This window comes from Gallus gallus, chromosome 5 (assembly GCF_016699485.2).
Source record: "Gallus gallus isolate bGalGal1 chromosome 5, bGalGal1.mat.broiler.GRCg7b, whole genome shotgun sequence".
Classification (NCBI taxonomy): domain Eukaryota; kingdom Metazoa; phylum Chordata; class Aves; order Galliformes; family Phasianidae; genus Gallus; species Gallus gallus.
Window position 1 is genome coordinate 55,010,664 of NC_052536.1, and position 24,561 is coordinate 55,035,224.

At 43.8% G+C, this 24,561-nt stretch overlaps 1 protein-coding gene and 2 long non-coding RNA genes across 4 annotated transcripts in view; all 3 read left to right on the plus strand.

The window, feature by feature from the left end:
- The window catches only part of SLC35F4 (solute carrier family 35 member F4), a 106,245-nt gene that overhangs the window by 21,518 nt on the left and 60,166 nt on the right, over positions 1-24,561 (plus strand). The window lies entirely within an intron of this gene.
- LOC124418385 lies at positions 1,293-8,011 on the plus strand. The gene is made up of 4 exons (XR_006939399.1): positions 1,293-1,339; positions 1,470-1,606; positions 4,478-4,583; positions 5,867-8,011. It is a non-coding gene; the product is annotated as an uncharacterized LOC124418385 (long non-coding RNA).
- LOC121111033 lies at positions 8,990-19,584 on the plus strand. The gene is made up of 3 exons (XR_005860206.1): positions 8,990-11,305; positions 12,297-12,382; positions 19,274-19,584. It is a non-coding gene; the product is annotated as an uncharacterized LOC121111033 (long non-coding RNA).

Below are 24,561 nucleotides of genomic sequence, written 5' to 3' on the forward strand. Positions count from 1 at the left end.
TTTTATTTTCATGTTCTCAAAATGAAAGGTGTCAGCCTATATCAGAAATTCTGGTTACCTCTGCTAGTGTACTTCAAGAATAACGATGCAAATAGGGAGGTTCCCAACTCTTTTACCTCAGTGGAAACCCACAGAGTTTACTGGGATTGTTGGAGTTTTATCCTGGTGCATTTAAGAAGAAAATCTGGCCTGTGTGGTTTTTTTTCCTCTTTTTTTTTTCCCCAAACACATCCTATGTGTTTCAGTCACTGCATCATAACCCAGAGCACGAAATCATTAAAACAGAAGGCAATGTAAAATCCTAGAAAACCATTTGGATTGGTTGATTTTCATTTGCAATTCCACTGACCTTGACCAATACGTGTTCTTCTGTCATCCTCAGTTATTTAGCTTTTCCTACTCTTAATCCCTCTTGTGTTTGTGAGGAGGATGCTTGTGTGTGCGTTGGCCATCGTGTCTGATCACAATGAAGAAATCCAGAGGAGATCTCTCAGGTTTTTCTCTGACTGTTCTGTCTGTGATCAGTGTAAGTCTGGGCTTGGAAGAGTATTTTGTTGTATTTTGCCACTTTTGCATGCTGCCTCCCACTTCCATCCAGGATAAGAACAACGCAGGAATAACTCCAGGCTGTTGGTTTGTAGTAGAAATTACTGTGCAATGCTGAATTGATTAGCTTTTAATGCAGAAAGGACTGATTTAAGGAAGCAGTTGGAAAGGAAGGGCAGAATGCCGACAAAGAAGCTAACTGCTGTGTTGATAAATTAACATAAAAAAAAAAAAAAGCTTCACTGTGTTGCAAAGCATTTCTCAGCTCTTTTCAGCATTGGCAATATGAATCGTTTAGGAGTTTATAAATAAAGAGAACTGTGCTTAATTCATGCTGTGTGATGAGAAATGTTGGACTTCCATAAGTTTCAACTCGGTATGTTTGCCAAGTCCTCTTATTACTTCAATCAATTTAAATTTGCAAGACTGATGATCCTGACAGAAGCTATTGGCACATCATGTGATCCTGGGAGCTAAAAATACCATTCTCTATGGGGCTTACTTGTTTCATGCTTCAAAGCCTAAGAAGTGTTGGCTTAAAAAAAACACAGAACAAAGTTTGTGCCTTGTGCAGTACCAGTAACTTACTGAAGGCAAAATTCCTGGTAGTTTTCATAGAGCCTCTGGGATGTTCTGGTGCCCAGTAATGGAGTGTGACTTGTTTTATGGAAGTGCCTGCAGATGCCAGGTGAAATGAGGCTTCATCCTCCTGTGTTTTTATATCCGTGGTGCAGAGCAGCTGCTTTATATAAAGAAATGATTTATGAGAAGTGTTTCATTAGTGACCACCACTGTGAGCTTCTGGCAGTAACACCACTGCTTTATGCTGGGAGAACTTGTGTTTGTGTGGTGGTATGGGTGGTTTGGTTGTGTTTTGAGTTTGTTACTAATCCTTTGCCTGCCCCTTTCTGCCTCTTTCACAGGGAGTTGGGCAGTAAAGCAGAAGAGATGCTACTGTATCAAGAATATATGCCATAGGCTTGGCTCTGCACCTGAGTTTGTGTGAGCACACACTTACAACCTTCAGAATGAGGCAGTTTTTCCTCTGTTTGTCCTTCAGGTTTGTAGAGATGAGTTTGACTTCGTACCTCACATTTGGAGTATTTTGCTCATTTTGTTCCTTATTTCGTATGCATTTCTGCTCTGTCCTGAGATAAGAAGTTGGAGATATGGTGAGTTCTATGAGTTGTATAATGTGGGAAAGCCTGCACAATGGAAGAACTGTTTGTGTTTCCATTTTATCTACTGGTGCTGTGATGTAATACCAAGTGCCAATCCCTGATAGAGCTAGGATGACTTAAGGCTGATGTGGGGAAAGTGAGAAATTTGGAGGCTGGAGGGTTAATTAGGGAATTATCTTGTATAGTGAAGTATTTGACCGAAAGTTGTTGTCCTGGCAGGGACATAATAGTGTAGTTTTCAAGTGGTAAAGCGTTCTCTAATGGGATGAACACACACTTGGATGAAGAACTGAGTAACAGCTTATGCTTTGGGGTTGAGCAGGTGTTCTCAGTTCTGCTGTCTTTTCTCATAGAGGATTTTATGTGCAGACAGCATCTCTGGCTTGCTATAAAATCTGGAGATAGCTTGCTTTTTGCATGTAAATGTATTCTCTTACAAACAGCACAGCGGTGAAAAAGGAATTTTTTAGCTGGCCTAAGGAAAATCTTCTGTGCAGAGTCCAATAAGGATCAAATTAAAGCAAATTAGATTTGATTAGCTCCAGAAAGGCCAGCTTCATAGAACTAATCTTTGGCTTTTTTTTTTTTGTCTCTTGAACTACTTAGTCATCAGCCTAGGGTAGGATTACTTTCATCTGCTAGAGGCAGGAAACAAATGAACCAATGTACTGAGGAGAATATTGTAATCCTTCCTTCCATATTCAACTTCGGTATGGAGCCAAATAAGTTAAAACCTGGTAACATTCATTTAGGTATGGTCATTGATGATGAAGAATCCCACCATGTGCTAATTAAATCAAATACCCATTCTCCAGTGTAGCTTATTCACTCTCCATTTAACTCCTGGTTACATCCGTACCTTGAGCTAAATACCAGCCTGAGATCTGGAGATCACGTCTGCTGTGTGTACTGGTAGCATGCAAGCTCTTTTTCCCATCAGTCTGCATTTTTACTATTTTATCTGTCAGAAGTCTTTGGTGAAAGGAGTGTAAGGAATCCATTCCTAGTTCTAGCAGCAGGGCCTGCTCCTTCCTTCCTAACCAACGCACAGGAAATTGATAAGAGAGCCTGATAGAAATGTATGGACTCGTTTAACTTTCTGGCAATTTGAAACAGACGAAGTTGGTATTAAATTTATATTGTCCCTTGGAAGATAATCTTGGTGAGACGTGCCCTTCAGGGGATGTTACTCCAAGCATGAATAAAACATGCACTTTTCCCAAGGAAGGCAAAGGAAGGAAAGAGAATTGAAAGATTCAGCAGTAAATTAAGACTACTGCTTTGGTTTCCTGTGGTGTTTTTCTCCTTAACAGAACTGCTGTCAGTTTTGGTTGATGCAGACAAAGGTTCTGGTTTTGAACTGGTCCCAGCTAACTTCCCTGCATTTTGCTTTATATTGTCATGAAACGAGCTGGGGTGTACTATGCGTATTTTTCTTTCACATCCTGTTATTTAATTATGATTTTGTGAGGTTTCAAGGAAGGTTTGCATTTAGGATCAAGTTGTCAGTTAGTTATAATAACTTGCGTTGTAATACTGCAGCTGCTAAATTTCTGGCTTTCAAGCATATTGATTATAGACTTAAAAGTATGCAAGGCAGAAATCAGTGCTGCTTTGAAGTCCTTCCTTGGTGAGGTTCTTATGTTTTTGCTGGAATGTTAATGCTTGTTCCTGACAAAGATGGATGCTTTATTTCTTTAGGAAGATTCTTTCACTACTGGATGCAGATAAGTTCCTACAGACTATAAAACAGATATTAAGACCAACACAAACCTTGGTGATTTGCCCAGCTAAGCCTGTAAAACCAAGCACATTAGCTATAAAGTTAACTGAATTTGAAGGACTTATTCTTGCCTTGCAATTAAATGGAAGAAAATGCATTATAGAAGTATTGCAGGGCTTTAACCTGCTTCTGTTGGTGTCAATGGGAATTTTATGGTTATCTTCAGAAGGAGCTCACACTCAGGTCTGCAGTGATGTAAAATGGTCCAAGAAGATCACACCTCACTGAGTCTGATTTGGTACTGTGTGCTTCTTGAGTGGAAAGAAGAGACTAGCAGCAGCAAACACTGATTATAATATTCCTATGCACAATAACATGGCCTGGGACTGATCTCAGACTTCTTTGCTCAGAACCATTCTGGTTGACCAATGATAACCAGTCTGCTTCGTTTGGTGTGACCAGATGGATCTGTAGGGATCTGCACTAATTTCTCGATAGTGGGAATAGTTGGGAGTGATCAGGCATTGAATCTGATGGGAACTTGCCAGCCAGTGCTTCCCAATTGTTTCCAAAGAAATATACAGCAGCATCAAGCCTTTTGCAGACCTGCATGTGTAAACCTTAGGTGCCGTTTGAAATGGATTGCTTAATGGAATGAGCATTGCTATAATCCTCAGTAATCACCAATATGTTGGCATCTCAGGGGAGGAAAAAAAAAGAATCTGTGAAATAATTTTTTGTTAAAACGGTAATGAAGTAGATTGCCTGCTGTGTGCTTCCCTGGACTAGTTGCAATGGGTTGGAGAAGCAGCCATTATTTTTGACTGAGCTGTTTCATTTCAATGAACAGCAAAATTACATCCATGTTTGATTTCTTGAAGGTGTAGTAATGGGGCAGGTGAGGGCACAGTCCTCATTTTACTGGAAATAATGGCATTTTTTCTGATATTTTATATCTCCACCTTGTTGACACAACTGCCCAATAATCCAAGGTATTTATGGAATGTTTTGTGCTTTTGATCCTTAGGTAATTCCACTACATGTTTCACTCATGGGGTTCACTAGCCTGGTCTGCTCTTGGAGCCATCTTTGAATAAATTGGAGCATCTCCACTAACATCAACAGAGATTAAGGTATATATAAGCATATATATATATAGGGTCCAGGCTTCTTTTTCACCCTTACCTGCTTCTGCAGTGAGAGACAAAAAAGCATAGGGGCCAGCCAGCAGCTTATGTAATTCTGCAGAGAGAAGTTTCAGAAACTAATTCCACAGAGCAAATGATCTTGCCTCTCTTGTCATGCCTGCTCTGTCTTTTTAGTGGAAGCTTTCATACTCCTGGGAAAGTCCAATGAAATAGTGCAAGTGCTAAACGTCACTGAAGAGGGAAGTGCATTTGATTAAGACTCTTCACCCCCCAGCTATAGCAATCCAGAACATTGTTTGGTGGTGTTTGTATTTTCCCAAATACTGCAGTTCTGCCATTGCAAGGGGTTTGGCATCTGTCTGCATTTCTTAGTTATCTAAATGCTTAACAAGAGACAGCCCAGGGGAATTCAGAAACAATTGTGCTTTTGCTATGCTTGTTGTTCTGAAACCACCTAAACACTTTGGATTTCTTCATCTAGTCTTGCAGGTGAAATACTTCACTTTTAGAGTGTGGATATTTTGCTATGATTGGAAAATACAGGATGTTAGGCACAGAATTACAGCTTCTGTTATTGCTGTGCAGAATGAGTGTATTCTCGCTGTGCCATGCCATGGCTGGCTGAAAGTGGGGAATGGGAGTCAGGGAATGAAGGCAATCTAAACCCTACTTCCTGGTGTATTTTGTTCTACTGTCACGTTGCTGAAGTATCTTCGTTCTGCACACATGGCTGTTGCTTGGTATGATTGGCAGGGAAGTGTTAAAGATATGTTAGTGTGCAAAGCAGCACATCCATCAGAGATTTGGATATGCAATCTTAAAAGTGAATATGCTTTCTTTGTATCTGATGCTGTAATAAGGAGGACGTACCATAAATATTGCCCTGAAGCAAAGGGATTTGCTGTAGATTTATTATAGATTTGCTATTCATAGTGATCATGTACACACATAGGTGGCAAAAATATGTTAAAGCTTTACTGTCTTCTGCTTTAGCCTCAACTGATTGGTGTGCATGCTCTGAGGGGCTCCTGCCTTTATAGCATGAAGCCCGAGGTGGGAGTGGACAGGAGACAGAGCCACAAACAGCCTTTGCTGTGGCTGTTTGCTATTTCTATAGGTCTGCTGGTATCCGTATAACAAGGATGTGAACTTGGTTGTGAGTCTGTTCTTCCTCCTCACTGAAATGGTGCAGACCAAAGTTGTGTATGGCCTTGTATTGCCTCTAGTGTTGACGACCACAAGTGCACTGTTTGTATCTAATTCTCCAGGTTTACAGCCATTTGGGTGGAGTTAGCACGGTCCTGCCATCCTCCAGAAAGCTGGTGTTGGATACGAGGTCATCTGTCACCACGAGACAGCCTGACATCTCCTGAGGCTGCATGGTTGGGAGAGATGTGGACAGAAGAACAAGCTGTTCTGCTTCAGTTCACTGAAGCAAATTTATGATGCAGGCACCAAAGCCAGCTCAGTCCTGAAATGAATCTGCTGCTTTACAAAAAGCAAAGGTGTTGGGGCTGTGCTCTGCTATAGGGAAATCCAGAATGGGTGCATTCATTGTCTGCCCTCAGCAGTGCTTTATCCAGGTGACCTCTGTCCCTTTTCCTGCTGATGTACTCCACTTGCAGCATCACTTGAATAATTTCAGTATCCTGTCTGAGGAGTTCTCTTGCTGAAGTTTTCCCTTATTTGCCTTTGTATTGTCTCCCCCCACCTCTCTCTTTGTGGATGATGTCAAGAGAAGCTATTTTCCTCTCTCTGTTGCAGTTGATGCCGATGCTTTTTCAGGAGCCCAAGGGATGCTGAGAAAAATGAGAAAAGTTACAGAAAAAGCACTTTTATGTAATGTATCTCCATGCTGGGTGGAGATCTCTGGTGTGCCTGATCCGAGGGGAAGAGGTTATCCATGCGCTGCTCAGCGATGCTCTGTTCCCCTTTCCATTGCTCTCTGTTCAGCACATTCCTGGTGGGGGTGATGCCAACTTGTCACGAGTCACATCTATGTACATCTCATAAAGGAAATCTGTTAGCAGCCAATACTTTTCACTGAACTCTGTGAGATTTTCTTCTTTTAACTTTGAAGTCTTTTAATTCTCAGATGCTGTCCCCTGTAGCAGATTGGTAAATAAGCAGCTCCAGGTTTTCTAGGCTGATCTCTTTGAGGTACAGCACTCAGGGTAGAGCGTTTGTACAAAAGAGAACATCTTTGTTTTGCTTTCTGATTTATGGTAGTCCTTGCAAGCCAAATTCTACTTAGGTTAGAGAGGTATGGTGGAGAAAATTGCTGAAGAAGGCAGCCTTTCGGGACAAGTTAGAAATAAATATTTCATATAAATGTTAATGTTTGTTCTTGCCTCAACTGTGAAATGGGTGTGATTGTCCCATAATTTAGAGAGAATAAAATTAAATAGGTTGAAAAAGGTACATACGCATACTATAGACTTTGCTTGCAGCTGCAGCAGGCACTGAAGGATCTTTATAGACCTTTGTTCAGTCCTTTAGGCCCAACTGGCTCTGTCTGAAAGTGGCTGCGGTCAGATCCATCAAAGCAGCTTGCAGGAAACCCCACAATAATTCCTGCCTCAAAGGAATAATATTTCTTTCAGCTTCCCCTTCTGGTTAGAGGCTGGTTTGCATTATGGTACATCAGCAGGTACAGGGAACACTGTGTATTTAAACTATCTTTGATCTCTCCCATTGATCTCAGTTTAAATCGGTGTAGTGACAGCAAGAAGTGAGGCTGTTGTGGTTTTTTGTTTGTTTTTGTGTTTTAACTTCTTTTAATGCTCTATGTGAGTTGTTTGGTGATGGGGGCATGGACTAATTGGCCAAAAAAATAGTAGCAGACCTGACAAATCAGTTTATTGCTATCTGGAGTGGCATTATGGCTCTGAACACTGAAAGGCAGCTCTCTGAATCACTGTCAGGTTGCTGCAGTAGAGAAGCTACTTACTAGGGCAAAACAGTAGTTCATTGTAATGCCTGGGTAGACTTTATTTAGAGACCTGAGAGTCTCATTTCATGTACAGCAACATTTCAAGGGGTAAAAAGACTACATTTATATGGCTATTTTATTAAAATTTATGCTGGCATTGCAGTGTTGGAGCTCCAGTGGAAGCTGAGTTAGCTCTTTCATTCAAAGTCATGGTTCAGGCTGCTCATAACTTAGTAAAAAATTACCTCTGAAGAAGAGGTTTCTTGTTCTGGATCTCAGCCTGCCTTGTTCTTTTAAGTGCTTCAGGACTGCTCTGTGCTATCATGTGTTTTCAGGAGATGGAAGAAAGTGTTTTGCTGGTGAGGCTTTCCTTGTATTTAAGGCTTGATCCTATTTTATTTTCCTTAGCTATCGCAGAGATTTGGGCTGGGGCTTTTGCTCCTCCTGTAGGGAAGAGTGACTCTCTGCCCAGAAAGGGCAGGGAAGCAGACAGTCACGCTACACTTCTGCTATCCAGCAGCAGGGCTTGGGGCAGTGCCTGGAGCTCAGCTGTCCTCATGTCTCAGTCCATACTTTAGCCTCAAGTTGTTAGCCCCAACCCCACAGATGTAATGGGGAATGGCTGAAGTCCTCCCAGCTTGGCCTCATGCTTTTGTGCTTGTGATGTGCATGGTTCATATCAAAATGGGAGTTTGTTTCACTTCTGTCCCACGCTGCTAATAAAAAGCAATAATAATAATAAAAAAAAGCCACTTAGAGTTGGAAATAAAGATGACCTCCTTTTGCTTAAATGGTATGCAGCCCGGATTGAATTGCATCTGAAATGTGCTTGCTTGCCATTAATGATCTGTGTTTTTATAGCCTCTTTGCTCAGGGGATGGTGTGATTTGAATTTATTGTTGCAAGTGCCTCTTTGAGGAACTACTGATACTGTCTTACTGGTTGAGAAGAAGTTAGTTTCTTTTTTCTCTGTCCTTGTTTTTTCATGTTTCCATCTGTTCAGTCCAAGCGAGCCCCATGCCCACACCTTTGCTCCTACTGGCCTGAGTGACACCAGGGGATGGCTGATGGAGATGGCCTCAGAGATGTGAGCCAGATGCCTTCACTGTTCTCTTGATGCTTGAGTCTGGCAAATCCCTGCCAGGATGGCTTTGAAATTCTGGCCCAGAGCTACTTGGAAAACCTTGCTACAAGCATGCCTGGCTAGAAGTGCTTGAAGGGCTTTCCAACATCTGGTCCAAAGTCTGGAGGATTTGGGAGATGGCCCTCATGGATACTGAAGCTTCAGCAGAGTTTGCTTTCTTGTCCTACGACAGCCCCATGTGATTTCATTTCCATCTTAATGAATACAGCAGTCACCTCTGAAATCCTTGGCCCGTAATATTCCTTGCTAGACAGTTAAAAGCTTCCTGCCTGAAGGCCTCCTGTAGTTTTCGTCGGTGTAAGTTGTCCTCTACTTTGCATCTTAGATTGTCCTTAACTTAGCTGGCCCCAAGCATCTGGCTTGCCTCACCTCACAAGTACTGAGGCGTGGGTGAGCAATCCCCTGTTCAGAAGTGCCCCAGCAGTGCATGTGTCCACACAAAGCATGTGCTTTGCTGGCATCTCTGTAGAATGGAAGAGCCAGTCAGTGGGGGCAGGAGGTAGGATGTGTGTGTGGTGGAAGCATCATGGAAGCTCCTGCAGGGCAAGAGGTACTTTGGTTCATTCCTTTCACTGACAGCTACAATATGGGTGGCCTTATTTTTTTGCTCATGGCTATGTCGTCCAGGATTATGGTCAGAAAGACAGACTGAATTACACTCTCCCTCTGCCCCGGATAAACTACCATCATAATTCCAACACCAGACTAAAGCATGTCTGGCTCCTTCACTTCTACTCTTGCTTCTTAATGAGCAGAGAGAGGGGCTCTTTTAGAGTGTTTTTATGGCACTGATCACTTACAAGGAAGCACATTGACAGGGCTAATGCACCATGCTTCTGTTCTTGTGCTCTTGCCTGCATTGCTGTGGTGGTGTCATTCTCTGCAGTGTTTTTTAGGCTTTGAATAGGAATGTGTCAAGGCAGTTATGTTTGGATTCTGTCTTGTCTGAGTGTTCATGCAAAGTCTCACTTAGCTATGGGAGCTGTAGATGCTGTTCCCTTCCCACCTCCATTATTTAGGGCTTGCTACAGCAGAGCTCTCAAGCCTGTACTTTATTCTGAGCCTGCAGGAGATTTCACTGAAAGCAGAGTTTAGGTCTCTTTCACAATATTTGCTGTGATTATTTGGATGATTATCACAGAGACAAACTAAGACAGGTAGATAGATCTAGAACCACAGGCAGGAGCCTAGATTTAAGTGCTTGCATCTCAGCAGTGGAGGAGTCAATGGAAGGATCCTGTAGTGATGGAAACACAAAGCAGATGCTCCAGATGGACTGGTTCCAGGTGTCTGTGTGAAATGCATGCCTTAGATCTCACTGGCATCTGGAGAGGGGCTGGTCCCACAGAGGGAAGACTCTGCTAGTGACAGGCTCCCAAATGGCCCTGCCCATGAGCAGCTCTTCTGCCTGTCATCCAGCTCATTCTCTAATGCTAATAAAGACAGTGGCTTTAGCCCAGGCTTGTTGTGATGACTAAGCTATTAGCAAATATGAGGCAGAGAAACACTGAGGCGTTTTCTGCTTTGGGAGGAAATACTGTTGCACAGTTGATTTGAGAGCCAATTTCTGGCACCAGGTCAAAGGCAGTTGCTTTCCCTACTTCCCAGTTAAAGGACTTATTTATGGATGGATGAGGTGAAGAAGTAAAGAATCTTGACTTGCTTTTCCTCCTGGAAGGGCTGTCTTGTTGTCCAAGCAATCGTATCTCTTCGTTCTGATTAGGTCTTCCTTTATTGTAGGAGTGTGCTCATACCAGCAATCGTTGTGGCTGTTTTGATGCTGCAGAGATGCCATCTATCAAAACTGTGACTTTGGTGACTCATTGTCCTTCTGGGCTGTTCCGGGATATGCTATGGAGCAACCTCTGATGTTCTGACCTTACAGATGAGGAATTGCACCCCGGATAGATGAAGTAATTTGTCTAAGGTTACCCAGGCAATCTGTGTCAGGGCAAGGATTCAAGCTTGTCTACAAGTGCCTGCCTTTTGGAACGTTCTTCCTCCCACTGGCAGCACCTCCTATGGCTGAAATGCAACAGTTCATGCAGGAGAAATGTCTCTTGTACTTTCCATCTGTCTTTGGGGCGGTGCTATCACGTACTGCGTGTTTTGTATACTTGATGGAGTTTCAACAGAGCTGAAGGTCATCACTTTCTGCTTTCTCCTTTTGGGTTTCATTCTGTTACTGTTCTCTTTTTTATGTCCAGCAAATACAGACAAACAGGTGTGTTAATGATGCAGGGCCAGCCACATACTTATCCTGATCTTTATCTCTGTGTGCCAACACTCAGGATCAGGCTCTGTCTTCAGTCCCCTTGCCATAGTCTTATCCTGGTGACCACAGGACTTTTCAGTATCCTTGCCCCAGCAGGTCACATTCCTGCAGGTCCTCCTTAGAGACTGGTGATGTCACAGTGACCATACATCCATGTCGTGGGGCTCAAGGGAAGAGAACTCACTTTCAAACCAGCAGTCAGTATGGCTATCTGTTCTATGGATGTTGTGGCCCTACTTTGTCCAATGCATTCCCAAGTCCAATGTTAAGTGCTTCCTGCCTCTTCTGCAGGACTTTAAAATATCCATTCCCCATCCAAGACAAGATTGCTATGGAAGAACCAGCAGGAACAGGTGGTAGGTAGGAACCTTTCCTGGTAGCAGACAGTGCCTAGCTTTGAGAGTTCAGAAATGCACCTGAGTGCACAAGCCAAGCTGGGGGTCTCACAAGTGTATTGCACTAGGATCTAAGGCTTCCAGAAAGTAGGAGAAGAGCTGGCAGCTGTATGGGGAGCTGGATTTGCCATCCTGCCCGTAGGAGAGCTGTTGGGTGAGGGGGGAAGACGTGATTCATCGTGGAGCTGGCCATCCGCTGCCTTGCTGTAAATCCTTTGGAATCTGCAGAGCTGCCAGTTGGTGATGAGGGAGGAACACATCTTTGCTGCACTCAGCTTGGGACGGTGCCATCATCGTCTCATTCTCTTTGAGGCTGAAGTTTTACAGCAAAAAATAAAATCAAAATCAAAATCCCTGACTGTCTGGGAAGAGGTCCTGGGGGAGGGCTGAGCTGTGTCTCTATGCAGATGTGCTTTTAGCCCTTCTGTGCTCACCATCACCTTACTCTTATTCAGATAAGATAACACTGCCCCATCTCAGTTGAATATTATTAGTCTTTGCATGCTTGTACACTGCCAGGCAAAGGAATTCTGTGGTTAACTAATAAGATAAAGCTGCCAGCCTCAGTGTTCAGCAGGTGACCTCTGCTCTTAATCTGAAAAAGAACTGATTGCTGCATGAAACGTTGCAGAGAAAATGCATCTGAGAAACTGCACCGTGTTTTTGATAATTCCTGGCTTCAGACTGATGTTGATATTGTGGGAATTTCTTTCCTTGCTATATTTTAACACAGTTTCCCTGGTGATGACTAAGATTGTGTGCAAGTATAGTTCTTTTTGTTCTTAGTAACTTTTTTACTCCATCGCCTCATTGCAAGGAAGTTAGATCCAGATCTTGTTATTAGATTATTATGTTATTAAATCCTCCAAATTAGTATTAAGGTCCTATAAGTTCCGTGAGTAGTTAGTTGTTAAGTAAAGAGAGGAAGCCCTGCTTGATGCCTGTGCTGCAGGAGAGGCCCTGTTCCACGTGAGATGTCAGAGATCAGATGCAAGAGGCCAGCATGGAGTGGGAACTTCACGTGAGACTTCTGATCAGGTATTGATAATGAAGCTGAACTGATTGAACGAAGTTCCCGGTTTTTATCTTGATTAAACAAGAAGACTTAGCCAAATTTCCCAAATGTGGCTTGGCCAGCAGAGGCTTCAGCAGGTGCAGCTTCATCTCATGTACGCATGTGCATCCATTAGGTGGTGGGGCAGAGGCTTCATTCAGACTGACACACACACGTGCCTAAACAGCTGGTGTGCAGCAAAATGAAGGTTAGAGGGAGGAAATGGGGGCTCACAGCAAGACCTTTGAAAAGGCTATGATGAGTCGTGTTGGAGATGCTGACAAACTCTGAGCCCTTTGCAGGAAGCAGAGGAAGCAGACAATTGTGGAACACTGTCCCAAGAGAAAAAGGGGTTTTTTTGAACAGCTACAGCTCCTTGTAAGTTAGGAAACGTATGAAAAATGAGTGGCAATGCTGCTGTAGCATCCCAGCTTGCTCCACATCCAGGTAATAACTTACATTATGCCAACTTATGGCCTCAGCATTATGTCCTCTGTTTTACTCACCTGCTTCTCCTTCCTACAGTCTTTGCCGAAGAGGGACTTATGATCATGATGGTAATTGTATCTGTCTCTATATATGTCTTCACTTTCTCCTCCTTAAAGTGTCTGAAAGCTTCCACTTCAATGCGATTCTGCTCACCAGAATACATTATACTTTCCCAAAGTGAGTACTTGTGCTTGTTATAATTACTGCAGAAGTGCTGAGCGTTTTCAAGTGCATTTCATCATCCCTAAATGTGGAAGTAGATGACTTGGCACTTTCTTTTTACTACCAGCTGCTAAACAGGCCAGTTCTGGATTAGTGGAGCACAGGCAGATCCATTGCAAAGGAAGAATCTGTAGTAGTTGTACAGGTTTAAGGACCACATCCATGTAATGCTGGAGCCTGTGGTTCCTCTTCTTCATTGTGTGCAGACTGTGACCCAAATGCCTGATATTTCTTAGCAGCCAAAAGCAGAACCAGTCCTCTCAAAAGGACTCCACTCCTGCTTGAGCTGTCAGACTTCCCAGTTACCCAGTCACGGCCATGCTGCCTATAATGGTTAGAATGGCTGCTGAGAAGTACTGAGTACTTCCAAAAACCTAACCTTTACATAGCTGGTTAAACGGTACTTGGGTTTTGTTTTATTTATGCTTTTGCTCAGCTATGAGTGCAGAAGACTTTGACTTTTTAAGGATTAATATGCTGTCTTGGGCTTTTTCTCTCTTTACTTGCAAGGAAGAGCTGCTGGAAGATAATTCAGCTCAGGCAGGCTCCGATGGCTCCGATTAATCTTGTTGATAAATTACTCTGCATGGGAAGCAGTTAGGAGCATGGGGGAAATCAGCACAGGCAGTGCTGTTGTCACCCTGTCAGTGCCACCCCCGTGCTCTCCCCTCCTGCCCCAACGTGAAGATATCTGAACACACACGGAGACGTGGCTGTGCTGGGAGCTGCTTCAGGCAGCTGAGAAAACTTCAGAGGTCTTCATCTCTCCTCCAGTGGGAAACATTGATGAAAAACCTCTGGGCTCCAGTTACTCCTTGGCAAAAGGGAGGATGAGAGGCAATGGCATTGAGTTGTGCAAGGGGAGGTTCATGATGGATGCTAGGAAACATTTCTGCTCTATGAGAGTGGTGATGCAGTGGCACAGCTGCCCAGGGAGTGGTGGGGTCACCGTCCCTGGAGGTGTTCATGAGCTATGGAGATGTGGCACTGAGGGACGTGGGCAGTGGGCATGGAGGGGTGGGATTGGACTTGGGGATCCTAATGACGAGTTTCTGTTCCCAGAATGCTGTATCTCTCAAGTGCTAACAAAATCACAGTTACTTGCAAAATGATGATGATGATAATAATAATGATAATTAATAATAATATGTGCATTTCAAATCCCCAGTGAGAATTCTCAAGAAAATATAGCTCCCTAGGCAGCTTAATTCCATGTGTTCCCTTACAAAGAAGGCGTACAACTTACTAATTTAGGGAACGGGGCATATACTTTGCTGAGCTGCACAAACATATTATGAACGTGATAAAGGCTGACAATTCTTTGTGTGCAATTTAAAAATATACATATTGCTAAGCCTTTAGTAAAATAATTAATCGCTCAGATTCAGACTTGGAAAGACAGAAACTTCTTCAGTCCGATTTGCTCTTTGCAGTGAGCTGCTTTACCTGCAGACATCAGTGGTTTGCTGGAGGAACTTCTGGTTGATGATACTTTTTAAAAATATCCCTGACCCTCACAGTAGCTGCAAGTGCTCAAGTGTCAGCTTTAATGACTGTGTATCCATTCGGCTCAGGACAGACAGGACCTCTTCTGGTGTGGTTTATCCCTTGTGGGCAGCTCAGAACCATCCAGCTGCTCGCTTACTACCCCACAGTGGGATTGGGGTGAGGATTGGAATAAAAGTAAAAGTAACTCATGGGTTGAGATGAAGACAGCTGGCCAGGTAAAGCAGAATCCGTGCACTCAAACAAAGCAAAACAGAATTAATCCACAACTTCCCATTGGCAGATGGGTGTCCAGCCATTCCTAGGGAAGCTGGGCTCCATCATGTGTAGCAGTTTCTTGGGAAGACAAATGCCATCACTCTTAATGCCCTCCCCTTCATCCTTCATCGCCCCAGCTTACCATATGCCATACCAGCACCACATGATATGGAATATCCCCCTGGGCAGTGTAGGTCAGCTCTCCTGGCTGTGTCCCCTCTCAGCTCCTTGTGCGCTCCCAGCCTGCTTGCTGGCACTGCAGCATGAGCAGCAGAAAAGTCCATGACTTAGTTTAAGCACTCTTCAGCAATAACTAAAAACATGGGTGTGTTATCACCACTATTTTCATCAAAAATCCCAAATACAGCATCATACCAGCTTCTGTGAAGAAAATTAACTCCATCTCAGCCAAAACCAGGACGCTCTCCCTAAAAGGTTTGCTTGCGGATGGTTTGCAGCTTACTAAAAAATGGACTTGTCTCAAATGAGGAGAGTTGCTGAATGAGTTTGACACTGCTTGATGCTTTGGGATTCTCCAGGGGACAGAAAACCCTGTTTTCCATGACAGCTTCAACTTGTTTCCTGGGTCTAATGAATATTTTTACTGCAAGACCAGAATGTTGCATCCATAATGTCTGTCTCTTTTTTACTGCTGGCGAGATGGTAAGAAAATGGAGGCCAATTTTGACACATCCCTCCAAGGATTATAGATGGTAGAAGCTGCCTTACGCTGGTTCACACAAGTTCGTGTTGTTATTAGTGGGTGTTGTTTTGGCCTTAACTAAACTCTTCTACTGAATGTCTTCAGAATCTTGTCCTATACATTGTTGGCTGTTCATTTAAGGTTTTCAAACACCAGTTGCAATAGTTCTTTCCAGCTCATTTTCTCAGAAGATAAAAGCTCATTTTGCTGTCATTGTGTGAATACCACTAATCTCCTCTCCCGACTTCTGAATGTTTTGAACCTTTCCAGTTGAATTCAGACTGCACTGCAAAGAGATTGTCTTTTTCTCTGCCATCTTGCAAGCCCTGAGAATTGGCGTACACTGCTTTGCGTGATGCTGAGTGAAACTGGAACCTGGGTTTGTTCTAGGTCCTGGGAGCAAGTCAAATGCCATGCTAGGAGAAACTCTCAGGGCTATTTGTTTTGTGCCTTGCAGTTGCATTCACCTGTGGGTTTGCTAAGGAAGAATTTGGTGTATAGCAGAGCTCTGAATACACAAAGGAACCATATGCTGTGCTTCTTTTGAATGGTTCGCATCAAGCGATTTAAATTCATGATACAAAGCTGCATCCCAAAGCTGTGCTCAGCGAAGAAATGGAAGGTGATGTTTTTCTGTTTCCCACCTCCCCTGTGCAGGGATCTACTTTGTATCCTGCAGGATTCAGAGCACTCTTTAGATGGCTTGAGATATTCCAGTACTTTTCCCTTTTTCTCCTTGTTGAGAAAGTGGCATGAAGTTCTCTCTGCGTTCTTTATGCAGAATGTAGCAACTCCAAACTGCCTGATTAGTTCCATTTCACACTTTGGTTGTAGCAATATGAAGGACTGAATGCAGGTTGGGATCTTGTCTTTAAAGCTATTGCTGTAAATCCCCAAACCACAGAGTGATGATGCTGGAATGAGTCCCACTGCACCTGGCTCTGGACTTCTGGGCATTGCTGTTGGCCATTGTTGGAGATGGGTTCCCTACCTAGGTGGACCTCTGGCCCACATGGACCATGACCTACATGGCAGGATTGTTCTTTTATGAACTTTCACTTTCCCCTGGATTATGTTAATTCCTGCTATGAAAAGGCTTTTAAGTTTTCTGGAGTTTTACTTGTCACTTTGTTCTGTGCTTCTTAGTCCCTTCCAACTCAAACAATTCTATGATTCTATTTTTTTTTTTGCTGCAAGTGATTAGTGATACTGCCAGAGAGCAGGCCAAACAGAAGTGGTTGTGGCTATAAGTATTAGTTTTGTATTGGAAAGATAACTTCACACCATTTATTTGAACTCTGAAGATGTTAGGCTTTGGAGATGAAGTAGGGCATGTCCTGATAGGCTCTTGCTTTGGAAAGGTTTATCCATAGAAGCAGAAATATTTCATGGGAACAGCTGTTTGGCTTTCCACAAGGCTGGTGTTTCCCTGCCCTCACAGTGACTGTCCTTTGCTGTTTTGGGGGGATTTTTTTTTCCTTTTCAGTTTTTGGCTGGTCATTTCTCCATCCTGGTGCAGACTGGGAGAACGTCCAACAAGCAGGGAAAGGGCTTCTTGCACAGCCCAATAGCCCATTTCATCAGGTCAGTGTATGTTGCAAGGAATCTCCTTATTTTGTCTGTAGCATAGTTACGTTTTCCCTGTAATGTTAGCTTTCCCAGAAATTCTGGTAGTGTCTGTGAGTTCAGCCTTTGATTCTCCATCCGCAGTGTGTTCTAATCATAAGGAGAGCCTGTGACTGCAGAGAATTCTCACTTCAGGGGGACTGTACATCACTAAGGTGTTTTAATGAGCTACAAATGCTTTCCTTTATAAGCAGATGAGATGCGTATGTGGATCAAGCAGTTTTTTTCTCTGCAGGTGTATTTTACACTTCCATGATTTCTTGTGGCCAACTGGATCCAAGTAGCCTTGTCAAACTGTCCCTAGTGTGGGTGTCCGACCTCTGCAGCCTCGTGGGCTTGGAGTGGGCAAGAGATCCACAGCTGACTTGTCCTGCCTGTCCCTTGACTGTGTACCAGTGCAGTCACCACTGCGGCAAGCCAGGAGCTCAGCTGAGCTAAGCAACCCCAACCTGCCTGTGATAGAGTGAATTGCAACAGCTTGTGGATGCTCACAGCAGGTAGTTTGGTTTATATATAATTTATGGTTTGTAGACAGGGAGCGGCTCCGTGCTGGGATTTTCAGTCTGGGCTCCAAATATGAGTTTTCAGTGCTCTGAATTTGCTGCTTCTGCCTTGAATCTGGATGAGTTCCCTGAGCCTTTAGGTCTGTTACACATGGCTTGCAAAATCTTTCATTTTTATATGGGATAAAAGTGCTCTGGTGAATCTGGGAGAATGTAAATGCTGGTTTGTGAGAGTGTGGGTGACAGTGCTACATACAAAGCAGTGGGGAATCAAATCTGCTTCTTCTCAGAAGGTAAACGCACAGGTTTGACACAGGAATGAGTTCAGTGCATCTGCTTAGCTTTGTCTGCATTTGAGCACACAGTCAGCACAGTGCTTACACACCTGCTCTGTGCTGGCCTAGTCAGACTGGGGTTCATATGGTCTGAAGTCCTTGGCATGTCACTTCTACAAGAGCAGTGCTCCCTGGATGCTCAAGGTTCCAGATTGTACCAAGATGCTGGATAAATGAGAACAGTGTGTATTAAGAATAGTTCGATCTCTTCCTTCTAGGCAGTCCAGCTTCGGGTGCTCAGATGGTCCCCACTGGTGCTTGCCCAGGGGCACTGGGTACAGCTGCAGCTTTCAGCATCCTGGGAGCTGGTTGTGCTGGTCTGAGCCAGCTTCTGCAAGGTATCTGCTGAACACAGGCTGCTCAGAAGCCCCAGCTTAATCAAATAATCTTCAGAATATCTAGCGTGAGTGTCCATATCTGACTATTTATAGCCTGATGCCGTGTGTGTCAGGCACGTGTCCCAGATTGTGTCTGAGGCTATGACTGGTAATAGATTTACAACTGTGGGAAGGGAGTGTGGTGACAGGTGCAGAATTTAGATGGCTCTCTGCTGCTGCTCTTTCCCAAGTTGTAGCATTTCTTTGTATTTCTTAAGGGTGTTGCAGAAATGCAAGGGTGCTGCTGCAGCAGGGTGACAGCTGTGTCTGGGAACTTAACATATGTGCTTGTGTCATGGCCCCATCTGTGATCCTGTCCTGGACTGGAACTGTGCAGCAAACTAGCAGATGTTTAAGAGAAGCGTGTAATGCAGCGCCTGATTTTTGGGGAAGATTTTTGCAGAGAGACAGCAAATGCAGCTGGTAAATGAGCCTGTATAGGATTCAGGGATGCCAGGTGGATGTGTGTGTTGCAGGCAGGCAGATATTACTTCCCCACTTTGTCAACTTCTGTCACTTGCCATCTTAACATCAAGACTTACATCTTCAATCTTCACAAAACCCAAACTGGACTGAAGCAAAAAGCCCTAAATTAGCTTCTCTGGCCTATATTATGTGAGCAGGCAAAGGGGATTTTCCCATGGACAATTATTTGAAGGTAAGAAGACTGTAAATTGTGAAGATTGGAAAAAATTACTGAAGTCTGCTCCTGCCTTCAGCTGTAGAGCTGTGAGACTTGGAGTGGCGCCTTGCAAGTGCTCATTGCATCTGAATTAAAAAAGGGAAGATCAACCTAAAGAGAAAGAATAAACAATACATAGACTAATTGTTTCCCTCACTGCTTTCTTGTTTTCAGTCACAGGTGGGAAGCTTCAGTTGTAGCTGTGTATGACCACTTGAGCTCCTTCAACTCGAAAAGGATGGAAATGAGTTTTATAAGGTGATTCGTGGAAGATAGTTTTTCCAAAATTTCATGGGGATGGAACCATGGCACGAGGAAAAGCAAGTTCTCTGCACCAGTGTAGAAGAGGGATAAATCTGTAGGAGAATAAAGCATCGTGTGTTCTGTTCCTCTGAGAACAGCTTGTTTTCTCAGAGCTCTGTTCCTTCGTATGGGAGAGCTTTATCAACACAAAGAAAGGAGGAATAAAATAATTTTCTCCCTAACCTGCAGTTCCCATTGGTCTTAAATAAAATGAGATGTCAGCACCTCTCTGACTTTAAATAGCACATGGGTAATCAGTCCTCAGAGTCTGGTGATAGCATCAGTAACGCTCATTGGACCGAGGGAATTAAACAAAAGAACCAAATCTGCTCTGCTTTCATCTGCATTCAAGTGGCTGAGGAAAAAATCGATACTCGTTAGCTAAATAGGGACAATATTGCCAGCATTGAGAGTTATTTTCCATTCTTTACACTCTTTCTATTTAAAGCTTGCGGATGATCTTGGACCTGTTCAGATGAGCTTTACAGCGGAGTCAAAGGATCATCTGGGGGCTGAGACTGGAAACGGATCTGTGAGGCCCGGTTTCAATTCCCTGCTGTTCCACAAGCACCTCATGTGACCTTGGGAATGTTCTAAAGCTTTCTGTAAAGCTTAGGCAAATTGTCTGCCTTCCATTTGTGGCACCCATTTTAGATGGGGAGCGATTGTGTGTTGGTAGTCTCTGTCCATGACCAAGTTCACTGAGTCTGTCTCCTTTTATTTCCAGTGTCTGTGAAAGATTTGGATCTTTCTCAGTCTTGGTTTGATGGTGGTGTCTCATCCTTCAATGACTGGAATTGCTGTTTGAGTAGGCCACTATCTACTCCCGTCAGTTAAGATGGGAAATGAGGGGCTTCTAAAGCTCTTAGTGACTCAGGCTGGTCATGGCCAGGAGACCCTATCTTTCCCTTTCTGTAAATTTTCAAAGTAAACCTCAAAGTTCCCTGCTGGCAGCCAGGAAAAGGCCTTCTGCTGTTAACTGGCTGAGCGCTTTCCAGTGATTTATAATTAATGGAGACACTTCCAAGGGTTTGTGGCTTTTTATTCACTTGTTTCCTGCTTATGTTGACAGTGACCTTATCTGCGTTTAACTTTGCCTTCTGGATTCGTGAAGAGAAGCGTGGATTTAAGCAGCCCAGAAGGAAGATTAAGCCATCCTTCTAGCTAATCTGCATGCAGAGAAGACTGCCTGCTTTCCCTATCTTAGGTTTGAGAAATTCTATTATGCTACAGCATATCTCAAAGGAAGGATTTGAGTGATGTTGTTAGCAGACTTCCTTACACTAATTTTTACTGTGAATTGCATGTGGTAAGTCTGCTGTCAGCCATGTAGCATTTTCTTCTTGAAAAAGGAGTCCTGTCATTTGTTGTGTTGCAGCATTGAAGGTGTTTTACAGCTTTGGCTCTGAGGATTTGTAACTATCAGTGTCTTCTGGTAGTAGTTAGTGATTATTCCCACGTTGAACCCAATACACACCTGAGCCATGGTTGTTGCCAGGAGGTTCAAAGGAGCTTTACAGTCCTGGCCATCCCCAGGGCCTTCTTGCGGTGTATCAGCTAGAGCTATGAGGACACTGATCCACCAGTCAGTTCTTTGGGTAGATACCTTTGATTCTGCAATTTGTCATTTCTTATGAAGCCTCCTGCCAAAATAACTCTTAAAAAGCACTGAGCACTTCGGTCCAAAGGCACTGTAGGTCTCAGAAGCTTTCAAACAGTGGTATTTTGGCTAGTCTGCTACCTGCAAAATAGCCTTGACTATTTCCCAAAGGCAGTCAAGGCTTACCTCCTCTGAGACCTCATTAGAAGGAGCAAAGATCTGCTGTGGATGGGCCCCCATATCCTGGGAACAGAAGTGTCACCGCTGGCTGTCATTCCTCTTTCTGATCTGCCCCAGGGATTTTCTCCTTGTGCTCTGAGAAACCCACGGAGATCTCTGGGGACACTTGAACCAGGGTAACCTGGAGTACAAGGTGTTGTCAGAACAGCCTCCTGTGTCAGCACCTCTTCACAGCTTTTTCTCTTGAGAACTGGAGCAATGAGTGTTTCAGCTGCTCTGAAAACAAAAAACCTGGCAGTGAAACATCACCTCCTCTCTGACAGAGAACTTTGGCCTTTGCCTAATGGCAGATGACTGCAACTGAGAAGAAAACAGGAGCGTGACTTCTCTGAATATTTGAAGCCAAGAGGCACAAATGCATCTCTTTAATGCTTAATTTCCCAGTGGGATAAACGTTGAAGGAGCACTGGGGCTTCATTGCTTAAGAGGCTGCTGTCTCACAGGCTTTTTATGCTTGGGCTATCGCTGAGGTATGCATGTGATAGGGCAGTCTGCCTTTGAAGTTCTCTGTGGATCGAGTGGCATTTAGACTTCACCCTGAGTGTGGTTGTTAGTGTGACCAAAAGCACTGCTTGTGCTCTATCCTTTTCTAAATACACCTTAGGAAACTTACAGCTAGGTATCGAGTAGGAAATGTTTTTGTTCCATCCATCTGAGCGCTTACTTTGGCGTGCTGCTAGACAACATGAGAAAATTGGGTGTGATATTGATGCATTACATTGCACGTGTCAGAGACAGAGGGATGACCATAGGGACAACGTCTCAGAAGGCCAGCCATAGCTTATGGGGTTTGGAGCCAAACAGGCATCTGCCAGGGAGCTGATGTCTGGAAGTCCTGTCAGAATCCCCAAATCCACTCACTGAGACAGTGCAGGGAGCTGCTGGCCTTAAGTCTAGTGGTGCTTTGGAGGATCTGTGTGTAACCCAAGGCTGGATGTGGCTTTCCCATCTTCATGAGGACAGAGCATCCTTGCATGTTATGCCCAAGACACGTTGAGTTATCCTGTCACAGAGAAAGAGAACTGGTTGAACTCTGGGCCTGCTGATCTGGTGCAAGAGCATTTTGTGCTCAGCAAGGGAGGTGATCTCTGGGTGTTGCTTGATGGTTTGCAATGTGAAGTAGTGGCTGGGACTGACTGCTACTTTCTCCCTGTGAGCTGAGATTAGGAGGAATGAGAGCAGAGTGAGAGTCTCAAGAAAAGCTCTTGCTTTTTATGTGAAAGAAGCTGGATCACTGAACTGCTTGCATCTGCTAGAGTGCACCAGGAGCCAGGAAAGCCTTTCCCTGAATTTACTGCCTTTGTGAAGGAAGGAAGCTTAAAAATTTGGCTTTCTTTACGTCTTTAGAGGAATGGTGGCCTCAGGACTGATATGAAATCTGGATAGTGCGGTGTGTGGCTACAGCAAATACTACTCTTGAAGGACCTCCCTGACAGCACCATCTTTGGGGTGTACAAAACCTGCCTGCAGCATCACCCTGGAATGGATTTATTGCAGCATATACACAGGGCAGTGCTTGGAGGCTCCATGGGACTGCTATTTGTTGTGCTGTGCTGGGCAGCTTGGGAGGGCACGCGTTATTGTAGCTGGTCCCAGATGACTTCTGCCTTGCTGGCTCTGGTGCTCTGTCTCTAATCTTTACAGGCAAGATTACTGCAGATTCTTCTGCTGAAATACACTCGCGCTTGGAGCTCTTGCTCTTCAAGATAATCATCCTCATTCAGAATTTCTTCTCCTTTCCCATTTCTCTCTTCTTTCTGTGAACTCATCTTTCATGCCAAGTTCCACTATCTCTCACTTGTCTTATAGTGAGTTTTTGTAGCATCTCTGCTTTTCCCCTCTTGCATCCTCCTCCATCTCCTTCTGACCTATGTAATATGTGTCCTATGTGCTAACATCTGCAGTCATATCCTGAACTACATTTCCAGCCATTTTGGTGGTGTTTGTAAAGCTGTTTTTTGTATTCTGTAACGTTTTCTTTTGTTTTCAGAGTTGTTCCTGGACCCATTATCTGTCATAGGGTACATTTAAAATCTTTGCTGTTAAAAATCATTGTAAGGAAGCCAAGAAGCATCTGCTTTGCTTTTACAAGCAGAATATCAGCAAACTGCTCCATTGGCCAAAATCACGTGGTCACTGAATCACTGTGATGTTTCCCATTGTCAGGTTGAAAATCCTACCACTTGAGCCTAAAAAGAAAGTGCTGTCAGTTCTGTGTGTGCAGGCAAACCGTCACTTTATGTTAAATGGATTGATTAAATGTTCTGCTTAAGCGTGCTCAGTGAGGAAAGTGCTACCAAAACTGGAGCATCCCTGAAACTGAAGGATGCCTAAGCTTCCTTTTCATTCATAAGACTTCTTTTAAGAAAGTGGAAGGCTTATTTGAGCTCAGACTTGAGCATTCAAAAGGCTGAATTTTGCCAAACTTGATACTTTTGTTGAAAGAGCCACCAACTCTTCAGTATGCATCAATTCAGTACTAGCATCAGGTACATGGTAAAGCCTGAGTGGCAAGTCAGTGCTCTGCCCTTGACAGCTTGAAATTCAAGCTAGGCCAATTGAGTCCTATTTGTGAGTGAAACCAGAATTCAGCAGTTGTCTCCACTTTGGCTGCAGAGATCACTCGCAATTGTGCGTCATGAGGGTTGACAGCTTCCCTGGTAGCCTGAGCTGCCTCAAAGCTTCAATTTTAATTGTTTTCTTAGAAATTGCACTCCTGAATTTAAACCTTTCTTCAGGCAAAGGTGGAAGCAGGTGCAGGCAATTGCTGCCTGTGCTGTTGCTGATGGGAATGGGAACTGCACCAGTGAGTCAAGGTGGGCAATCACACCAATGTCAATGGAGTATTTTATCCAGGTATTGAAACTGCCAAACCATCCTGGTCATAAAAACGTGGTTTGAAGACACTGTTCAAGCCTTTACTTCTTTTAGCCTTGTCTTGAAGCTCTGACTGGTTTCTTAACACTGCAACAGATGCAGTTTCTAGGAGGTGTGTTACTGCCTTCCTCATTTTTGCTGCTTTTGGTAAAACAGATGGATTTCAATATCTGCTTGGTATATCATTTGCTCTAGATTTTCTCCCTGACCCCCCACCCCCGCACACTTTTACAGGTCCTCTTCCATGGAGAAGATCAATGAAAGGTGGACATCTTGCATAGCCCTTACAATGAACCTCTGGGTACTTGGCTTGTCCTTGGAGTAGGAGTTCTGAGATGTATGACTTCCAATGAAGAATCCCTATTAACTGTGTATGCACAATTGTTTTACAGCTAAATGAACTGAGATTATTTATATGAGCCACTCTTTTTTGAAGGACACT